The sequence below is a fragment of the Heliangelus exortis genome, chromosome 3 (genome assembly GCF_036169615.1).
Source record: "Heliangelus exortis chromosome 3, bHelExo1.hap1, whole genome shotgun sequence".
Classification (NCBI taxonomy): domain Eukaryota; kingdom Metazoa; phylum Chordata; class Aves; order Apodiformes; family Trochilidae; genus Heliangelus; species Heliangelus exortis.
The window spans coordinates 65,945,220-65,956,387 of record NC_092424.1 but is presented as its reverse complement, the minus strand read 5'-3'; positions in this window follow the sequence as shown (position 1 = coordinate 65,956,387).

The following is an 11,168-nucleotide window of genomic DNA, read 5'->3' as shown; positions in this document are numbered from 1 at the left end:
GCATCCTGAGTGGTTTGATTGAATGGGTGCTTGTACAGTCACAAGCAGGGACACCAAAGGGGAAACAGAAAACAAAGAATATCTTGCAGCGTCCAAAGTATGGGAGAAAATGGAGATGACGCGGCAGGTTTTTCATGTTCTGAAAAAGGATTTAGGTGAGATGATTAGAATGTGCCTTTCTAAAGCATGTTAGAGGGAACAAAGTTACCTTTCCACACTGATACCTAAAGGGACATACATTTTAAGTTGTCATTACAGAATAGTTCTGTTAAAAAACTCAGAGTTTTTAGGTTTTTTTCATTTTAGGTGACTCCTGCCTTGCAGGCTGTGAGAGTTCATAGTTGGCTGCCTTTTACAGTCCATGCAGTGAGACTTTGGGTGGAACAACTCACTCGCTACTATTTCTAGGAACATTTATTCTTTATCGGTCTCTTTTCACAAAAGAAAACTTTTCCACAAGTCACTTCAGACCAGCTTTCCTTTTTCCTTATTGTGGTCTTATTCCCATACTTACATCTATGTATGCACTTATGCTTAACTCTTTTCATTTTGATTTCTTCACATTTTTTTTTTTATTTTTTTTTTTTCTATTAGTAAAATACATGCCAAAACATTCAGGGTTTATATCATGGAAGAATGAAACCCTTTTTTGTGCACATAGTGGGTGTGATTTAAAAAAATGGCTGTTTCAGAGTCCTCATCTTGTTGAAAACGTGCCTTGCAGTTTGAAGAGAAGGCAATTTTTTTACAGTTTAAGCCCCATTCTGGTTCTGTCAGATGCACAGTCACTAGCAGGCTGCTCTTAAAGGCTAAAGACACCCACAGGAAATGGAAGGGCCAGAACTAGTTTGCTTCATATAGGACTACAAAAGCCTTTACAGGTCACGGTTGTCACCAACCTGAACCACTTCTGTGTGTGCTAGAAACAGAATTGCCACGGTTCCAGTGTCAATTGTGTGATCCATCCCTGCCACTTTCTTTTTAGGTAGTACTGCAAGAAGCATGGTCTTGCATAGGTTAGTTACAGATGTTACTTAAATGTTCGTGTACAAAAAGACTCATGTATTTAAGTTCTAGGTTGAGAATTTTAGGTTCAGACGTAATATCTTCCCTGTTTATTTCCATCTCTTCATTCCTTCTGGGACTAACTTGAAATATCACTACTAGAAAACTATCATTATATCACACCATAATGTGTGGTTTCATGGGTGCTGCTCCCTGTGGCTTGGTTACTAATGAGTAGTTCTTCATCAAGTGGATTACATTAGCAGCAATATTTTGAATGCCAAGTACAGCAGCACTAGTGGCATGTGTGGATGAAATATTTAAGCTGACATCCTCCACGTGGGTGCAGCTTATTTTTTGTTTGTGGAGTGCCTGTCCCTGACACATTTGATCTTGGCTATTTTTGTTTAAAAAAGTTTAATTCTTTTAACAGGTTTTGCTCTGCTAGTTCCTCTGGAATGCAAATGTGACACAGACAGGTAAAATATAAGAAATTTCTAAGGGCTTATCACTTTCATCTCCTCTACATAGCCAGTATGGAAAAAGATAAGGAGACCTACCTATTGTGTGGAGAAAAAAAATCTGCTTTAAATCATCCAGCAGCTGTTTCCACGTTATGAAGATGACCTTGCCTGGAGATAGAAAGCGCATTCTCCACATACTATAAAAGCTAAAGAAGGATAAAAAGTATTTCCACAAAATCCTTGGCTTATGAAGAAGATTAAGACATTGTTTTCAGACAGGCCTTGATTGTTCTTGTGAAATTCTACTTGAAGTTTTATTTTGTAGGAATAAAACACACAATAACTTTTGATAAATTTATTATCTTTATTCCAGTTAGGTATCATTAATTGGCTTATAATGCATCTAGGTATATATTCTTAATTCAGTGTAACCCTCTGAGGCTCTTTGCTTAAGAAATATTTCTGTAAAGCAGTTCATATTGTTTCAACAGACGATGAGGAGAAGCATGACATTTTTTAAAACAATGTTATGTTTGTTTCCCTCAGCAGCCTGATCCACTCTGGAGAGAAGTACTTCATCAGAGGTAACCTTTGCAGCAGACAAATACCATTTGAAAAACCATCCAAATCCAAGATAAAAATCTCCAGCAAAAAATAATTATAAGTTTACACGTACTCAGTGGCAAGCATTTGATAGCACATGGCAACTAAATATGCCAAAGATTCTTTAGAGCACCACCTAGCAGCTCCCAGCTGTCAAACTGCTTGTGCTTGTGATATCCTCTGGGACCAAGCTCATACCCATGCCCTCTGCAAGCCTTATGCTGGTATTTTCCTGCAACTTCTGCTTCCCATTGGCAAGTATAAGACCTCATCTTCTCCATGGTTTTTTTTCTGACAATTCTGCATCTTCCCTTGTGCAGTCTGCGTCATCATGTGCATTACAAAGGATTCACCTTGAGGTTTTAAGAGCTGTCTAAACACAGACATTTCTAATAAGTAGAGTTTTGCAGATTTGTTCTTCTAATTTTAAAGTCATCTTACTTTTATGTGATTTTTCTAAGTGTAATCTGAGACTAAAAAACTATGTCTTGACAGACAGATGTATGCTTTTGTCAGACCTCTGACTGGTGCAGAAAGAAAAGGCCCAAACACACAGCACTGCAGATGCTGAAATCTTGCATGAGTGTTAATGAAGCTGCTGTCTGAGCATTCACTCACCCGTCAAGGAGCTGCACACACGACATCCAAGCAGTCTCAAACTGCTGGGACTGGGGTCTGCTCACAGCAGGTGACTCCAGTGAGATAACTGATGCTCCTTGTGACTGGGAGAGCACACACACACACACACACACACACACACACACACACACACACACACACAAACACTCTGTCCCCAATATGTACAAACCCAAGATATATTTTAAATAGTAAAAGATCTTAAAAACTGGACTAAAGGCACAAATCAGATTACCCAAATGTGAGAATATCAGGTTAACAAAAACAATAAGGCACCAGAACAACAGAATACCCAAATAACAGGATAACTGTTACACGAAAGCTAATCATTAGAGTGCTAGCAACTTACTTACCAACAGGTCTTATACTAAATCTACAACAGTAATTAAAATAATGCCTTAAGACAATCTGGTAAGACAATGATTGTAATCTTGGCTCTTATGTTTAAAAAGATCCTTCACCTTCCAAAGCTTAAAAGTTAAAGCTTTCTGTAAGATTTAAAGCTAGCTAATGAAGAGACAAATAAGAATTCATATGTAGGGATTTGGTATTTCTTACCCTTCCTGTGGGTGCAGCAGGGTGTTCCTTTCTCTCATCCTCTTGAAGAGTAACCACTAGAGCAGGCATCCCCACTGGAGGGGAGAACACCAAATACACCTTCTAGAGAAAGTGTACATGAGTCCCCCTCATCAAAGACGGGAAAGGGGTTTTAAAGAATAAAGTGATTGCCTGCTGTCATTTAACTACTTAGCCATACCTCCAAAATCCCTTAATGGACAACAAAAGAGAAACAGAGGGGAAAACTAAGAAAGCCTTTTTTCTCACCAAGCAAACTCTGTTGTTATCTACCCATTCTTGTTTTGCTTCTAGCTTAATCTGAGCTCCACCTTCTTCAACACAGGAAAACATTTGGTGTTACAGACTTCAACTTGGCCTCCTATTTGCACTTGTAAGATTGTTACCAGTACAAAGTTTGTTATGCCCTTTGCTTTCCCATGGAAAACCTCTAACTCCAGGAGAGCTGGAGGGGTAAAGAGCAATTGAATCACAAAGGGAAACTGAGGCAGGCACACTGAAGCCAAGTGCTCTGCTACACTGTCAGCACACTTCATCCTTCTTCAGGCCCTGCAGCAGAGGGATCTCTCAGCTGAGACATCAGCAGGGCCAGCCCAAGCTGAGCACCACCAGAGAGGGACCCCTAAAAAAGAAACCCCTGGGCAGTTTTTCCCCTGTGAACTATACTTCCACCTCTCGTGTGCTGCTCACACATCTTCAAATCCAATACTGAGTTTTGGTCTGGGGTCTTCCAACAGCTTATTGGTTTCTTCTTCAATGTCCAGGTAGGCAGATGGTTGACTGCTCTTATCTTGTTGATTTGTAGTCTCTGTGTGACAGTTGTATCCTCCTTATCTTCTGGTTAAGCTTCTTTTGCACCTGGGCTCCTTAGAAGAACGTGGGGAACTTGAAAGTCCCAAACTTAGGAAAAACATGTCTTAACAATGACCAGAACATCAGTGGGCTATGATCATTTTTCTCACAACGAAAAGATAAACCCCAGCACTGTACCAGCTTCTGAGAAAATTACGAAGAAAATTAACTATTGTGGCCTAAGGCTGCAGCAAATATAGCAACTCATGCTAAGTGAGTAAATCTAGGTAAACCGTATAAACCACACAAAATTATGACTATAAGTAAATTATTCTCATAAAAACATTAATTTAAGCAAAACAAATAATATCTTTCAAAATGAGGCAGGGCTTGTACAAGAAGATAATAATTTTATGAGACTGTTATGTTTGAAAAAATCCAAACTTTACAGTCTTTTTTGAGCACTTTTTCAGATCTAAAATAAAAGCAGCAATCCTGAAAGATCTTCTAACTTCCATCAACACAAGCTTATGTTTTATCAAAATTTGTCCAACATATTTTTCTACTTTGCCATGACACTCTATAACCAATATACATATTAAATAACAACACAAGAGTCACACACAGACTTTGGTTGTTGATCTAAGTGTTTACCTTTTGTTAAAGCACACACTGTATAGAATGTCCCTGTGACTTCTCATGTGGGCAGGTTATGGGTTTATTCTTTCTGACAGAAATGATGGAGGGGAATACCATGTCCTCCACAGGAATCCCCATTGAAAGGTGTGGAGAGTTTACATAAAAACTGCTGGCAGGAAATGGCCACCAGTGATTGACTTTCTTAACATTCCCCTGAGAAGCACTGCAACTCATGGCCCAGCAGTGCTCCTTCCACTGTGGAGATCCAGGAATGTTTATTCACCTGGAGTTTTTTTTGCATAGCTCACATCTTCCCACTAGGCTTCCAGTCATTCAGTCCTCTGAGTCTGCATTGGTTCTGTTGCCATCAGGTCTCCTAGAATCAATAAAAACCCACAGGTCACAGTTTTGTGCAAAAGCAAAGGCATCAATCAGCTCTGGTGGACATGTGACAACATTTGTATGAAATAGATTTAATAGGATAATCTTTCATAGCTATAATGTAAAAATACCTAGCTACTGAAAGCAGACATCAGGCATATATCAGAAATTAATGGATACATAATAAAACTATCAATTAAATAATTGTTAATATCATATAAATGAACTCTGAAACCAATAAAATTTCCTTTTGTTACTTAAACACACCAAGGCAATAGATACTACCCAAAAATTCAAACTGCCAAGATACTGCAACTGTGGTATTACCTTATAAATACAGCTGTGAATTCTAATATCACCTGAATGACTTATAATTTACAACATAGGGAAAAATAAAATATACAGTTCTTACTTAAATAGATCCTCAGACTGACTCCCCAGTACTCTGGAACTCTAAACTGCAAACTATAGGGATTGATCTGCATTTCTTTTGGCCCTCCTGGATAAAAAACATTTGCTTTTTGATGACATTTTTGATGAACACAAATTCTTTCATAAGATCCTTAGTGTTAGCATCCTAATGACTGCAGTGTTCAAACCAAGTAAGTGGAAAAATGTGTTTAAAGACTATTTCAGGATATGCTAAAATGTGACACAAGTAGATGTCAGGATGCAGGAATGTTTCTTTTTTGGGGGGCAGGGAGGAAAAAACACAAAATTACAAATTAGGTACGAAACCTGAGGTCACGATATGTGAAAATATTTCTTGTAAAGCACCACTGGTAATCTTGCTCACTCACTCATTGTTGCTCAGTGGATCACTAGGGCATAAGTCGGGAAGGATTTTTCTGCACAGCTTGTTAAACATGCCAAGCTGACAGGCTGTTTTAGGAAAACGTTTCTGCTCTTGCTGTTTGGTTTAACAGATGTATTTGCAGCGTAGATCATTAAGGAGACAGAAGGATCTCCAGAAGGGAATATGGCAATTGCCAGTGTAAACCAAGCTACATCCAATAGGAATACCCATCAAGGACAGTCCCCAGTTCAGTTATCCGTTTGTCAAATCAACTTGACATCCTCTTCTGCTTGGAAAAATAACTGGCCTTGTTCTGGATTCAAGCAATAGGATGAGCTGCTACAGAAAATGTCCTGGAGAGGATGGAAGGACACAAGTAAATGTGCAAAATCAGTATCATAAGATATAAGGGTTTCCCAAAGGCACTGCTTTGTATGTTGTAAACTGCTGAATTCAGAAGAAAAAAGCAATGCATAGCAAGTTTAATAAATAAATAAATAAATAATCTCAAGCCAAACTTTACATTTCTAACCAGCACAGCTAATAGATGCATGAGGGAAGCACTAGTATGCAGACATAAAACTGAAGTGAATTTTAGAGTTCTCCATCTACCTGGGGTAAACAGACCTAATCTTCTTGATCATTTTCCCCTTGATTTACACTAAATGCTTTCAAGTGTTTCACTTTTGCAATTTTTAAATACATGAGTAGTAAAGCTTTGATTTATGAGAATTACACAAATACAGGTAACTCAAATATTTTGTCCAATCTTAAAAAAATCTGTACTGACCAGCAAACTGCTGTATCACAGATATTCAGAAAGTGAATAGAATGTTCTAGCTTGAAAATATCAGCTGCCTGGGTTTGGGTTTTTTGGGGGGGTCTGACTAATCCAAGAGGAAGCTTCAATGTTGGTAGCAGTTGTGTTTTTACGATTTCTTACACTAGGTTACAGAAGATGCAAAGGTTTTACAGCCCCACTATAAAACAGCTCTTTATCTTTTCTCCACTAATTCTGTGGTGTCACATTTAACAAAACTAGAAAACTGGAGATAATATGGATGTTTGCAGATTAGATGTCAGGTAATAAATAACACTAATTTCACATACCTACAAATGTAAAGGCACCTTATCACTGTTTAAGTTTCTCACTCTTTGTAATGCCTGCCAACATTTTAACCCAGGCAAATTACGGTATTGTTTTTGCTGTTTTTTCACTGGGTTAAAATACACAGTCATAATATCCTTTTATCAGATTTCATGGTATAAAAGGGCTTTAGTGCTTAATTCAAGCTGCATGTTGCAGAGACAATTTCAAAGCTCCTGTTTTGGAAGATGTATTTGTCTTACCTTTTAGTCATCTTTTGTTTTCATAGCAGTCAAAGTACCACTTGCCCAAGAAGATGCAGCTGTGACTCTGCCCAGTCAGTGCAATGCTACAGAGCTACAGAGATACCCAGAGAGATTCCTTCCACCACCAGGAGACTCTACATCAGTCACAGCAAAATTAAACAACTCCAGGTAGGAAAAAATCCAGTAAAGATACTTCCTGTATGTCACCACAACAAAAAGTTGTGCTTCCCAGGTGGTGGGAATTTTCTAGTGAAGGGAAAATCATATTCCATATTCTAAAAACTGATGGAATGCAGCCAGATGTTCTTATTCTTACTTACCTTTTAAGGATGTGTAAACATATTCCCATTCTGTTTGCATCATCCTGCATTTTCTGAGCTCCAGTTCACACTGGCGCAATAATATTTTGTACACAACTCAAGAAACAGTAATTTACAACCAGGAGCCAAATGCTGGCTTGTTTTTTATATTGCCAAATAACCACTGACTTGCATAATTTTTTTTTAACTTGTTAAAAGCTTTTGTTTGTTTTGGTACAACATCATGCATTTCAAATTAAACTAAAAGATTTCATTCAGTTACAATAATTTTCCTAATGAATGAAATAGAAGCTCTTTTCCCCCTCTTGAATTGCAAGTCTTGGGTACAACTACTGGTAGGCAAGCAGAGTGTGAGATGTTTTTAAAAGCAATAGTAGGCCTACCTAGTAATCTGTATCATCATCAATTCCTGCTTCTAACTGAAGCTGGCAACTACTTGTGTTACTGAAAATGTTTTTTCTGGGTTTCTTGAGGCTTCACTGAATTGCATTATTAAAGACACGATCAACTTAAGCCCATACTGCACCACAATCTGGAATGGGACCTCTCTGTATCCTACCATGAAGTATGTTTATTTACCAGAGTTAACTTCTACTGATAGAAACAAGGGAAATACAGCCACCTGTATTGTACATGCTTGATGTGCATCAGTTTACTACTGAAAGTAATAAGAAATATTCCATTCAAAAGTTATAAATTTTCTCTTAAGTATGCTTGTCTTCTAACAAAGAATATGACTTTAACTGCTCTGAAATCTATCTTTAATTTTGCTCTCAGAACTGAATTTTTAAAAGGCAATTTAGAGCAGCAGCTGGGATACCAACTGCACACTGAGAAATACTAATTTTGGAATTTAATTCTGAGAAACAGTTTACTGCTCTTTTATCTACTAGCAATATCTCTGGTTTTCTTATTTAACTCCCATGCCTGTCAGAGTCAAAATTAATTGATGTGGTTTAGCTATATCAATGTGTTAAACAAAAGGTCTGCCAAATGAACTATTAGGAAATAGGTTTTCTGTGGAAAAAAATAATTCTTATTCTTTCCATGATGAGGAAGCTGAGGTTTTTTTCCTTTCTTAGGCTAGCTGCCCATACACATCAGCTGCTCCTCCATCACTAGTAAAATCATCTTAGGTTCTGACTACGCAGGTGTTTGCTAGAAATCTTGGACATAAGTGAATAGAGGAGTGGAATGAATGTTTTACTGCTGTTGCCAGCAACTGGTGGATGAAACCTTGTAGGGAGAGAATTTTACACTTTAAGCCTTAATTCCACAGAGCAATCAGTATGCTTAACCTCTATAAATGATTTTGCTCTAAAAGCCCTTTCTTGCTATCCACCTGTAGCTATGTAGATTCTTTCCTTGAGATCAGACTGGGTCTGGGAATATATTGTTCACTTTTGTTTTCATGAACAAGTTATGCTCTGAGATCTTGACATCATTAATACATAATCTTAAATTTACACAGATAAGCAATTTCACCTGGAACAGGTTTTGATTTCTTCTTGTGAAGTACGTGTCTTGAAGTGCTACAAGAAATCTATAGGTTTTTTGGCTTGGAGGATTTTTTTGGGGGGGGGGGGATTGTTTTGAGGTTTTTTTATTTAATTTGAGTTCTTTTGGGTTTGTTAGGTTGGTTGGGGTTTTTTTGTTGTTATTTTTTGTTTTGTTTTGTTTTGTTTGTTTGTTTTTTATAATTCCTTTATTTACCTAATCGTAGAGAAAATAACATATTTTCAAAACAAAGTTGAATGGAAACCTAGTAGTCCAGATTTTCTACAGCTGACCTCCAAAAGTAACTTTATGGAAGCATTCACACATACTACGGTTTGGCAATTAGCAGATCCAGAAAAATAAACAAATACTGTTTCAAACTGATTACTAATTAACTCTTGGATGTTACTTTTCATTGCTTATTACTAAAATTGTAAAAAAAAAAAAAAGAAAAAAAAAAAAAGAAGATGAGTTTATATGTTAAATACAGTATGTTTTGAAGAAAAACAAGAAAAAAAAAATGAAAAAATGTAATTTTTTTTACCCTTTGTATTTGTTCTGACAGGACTGATCATCATTGAAAATACAGGCTGAGATTTTTGCTATTTTGACAAACATGCTTCATAATTACAAAACTAGATTATTTTGGCATCTCTTTTTTCAATGATTTCTACCTCCTTTTTTTGAAGACCAATCTCAACCTGTTTACTTTCACTATAAGATTTCTTTTTTTTCTTCTGATGTTAATACATGGGTCTTTCTCTGCTGAAAGAAAATTGTGTCCCTGGCACACACAGTAGGGCACCAGTTTAAGAAACTGCTTATAACAAATTCCAGTTTGCAAAAATTATAAAAGAAAAAAAAGTAATTAAAAAAAATTAAAAAGCTATTAAAATAAGAGTACTTTAGATTCACTTTCAGATCAACTGTTTAAAATATAAAATTAAGTTAACATCACTTTACAAGCAGTCCAGGTAGAGAATAAAACATCACTTTGTAGTAAAAAGAGTGCACATAGCCTTTTAATTAAGTTGTGATTTAGATTAGAAAAAACATGTATCTTGTAATAACATGAGTAAATGTTTAAGTCTCAAACCAGCATGGTCACAAAGCCTGGGAAAGCATAACAAATAGGTGGAAAGTAGAAATTGTAATAATCCACATTAAGAAGCCTGACATCATTACAGAATTAATGTCTGTACGTTGACCTTCAGGTAGCCCTCTGTCACTTAATAAGATGGAAGTTAAGCCTCTTAGAGGCACAGAGTAATCAACTGAGGAAAAGCAGAAAATAGTTCTTTTGAATTTACAGGACAAAAAATATGTTGAACTTATGAAGGCTCACGTTTGTGTCAATTTTCTTAACACTCTTATCACATATGACTACGCTTTTCTGCTCTTCAGCAATGCAGTTCAAACCTGTGGAAATCCTCATGATAAAGCTTTGCAGGATGATTAGCCTCCTAATCACAATCAAAAGTGGACACACAATTCTGTAATTTTTATATAACAACATATATATTATATACATATATGTGTGTGTGTGTGTATATATATATACATTTAGAAAAAAAAAAAAAAGGAAAAGGACAACTTTGATATTTACTTTCTATAATACATTTCTTTATTGAGGTACATTCCCTCACTGGACTGAAATATTATTGATGCAGAAATCTGCATCATTAGAGGGAGCTCTGTACCTGTATCTTTTCACTATCTGCATTAAATCTTGCAGTGCTCAGAATTACAGGACATAATGAACATCATCAGAAGCTAGTGACAACTAAGATACCAAACTCCTCTTTCAGAGCTGTGTGGGCTTTAATTTTAATGGAAGTTAAAATGCAGGGTTTGTACCTAAGGTAGAGAGATACAACTTAAAAACATGCCAGTGTCAGGTAAATGAAGCTGGAAAGAGCCTTTTTAGCAGTCACCTGCTTATAAGTCTTCATATATGCAGATTTCAGATACAGAAGTATGATAGCCAAACCTGTTCAATCAGCATCATAGAACAAAATTTACTGGAGATGGGAAGAGAGTATAAGTGAGGACACTCCTTTCACCACTCCTATGCAGAATACCTGCTCATCTTGCTTTGAGCTTTCT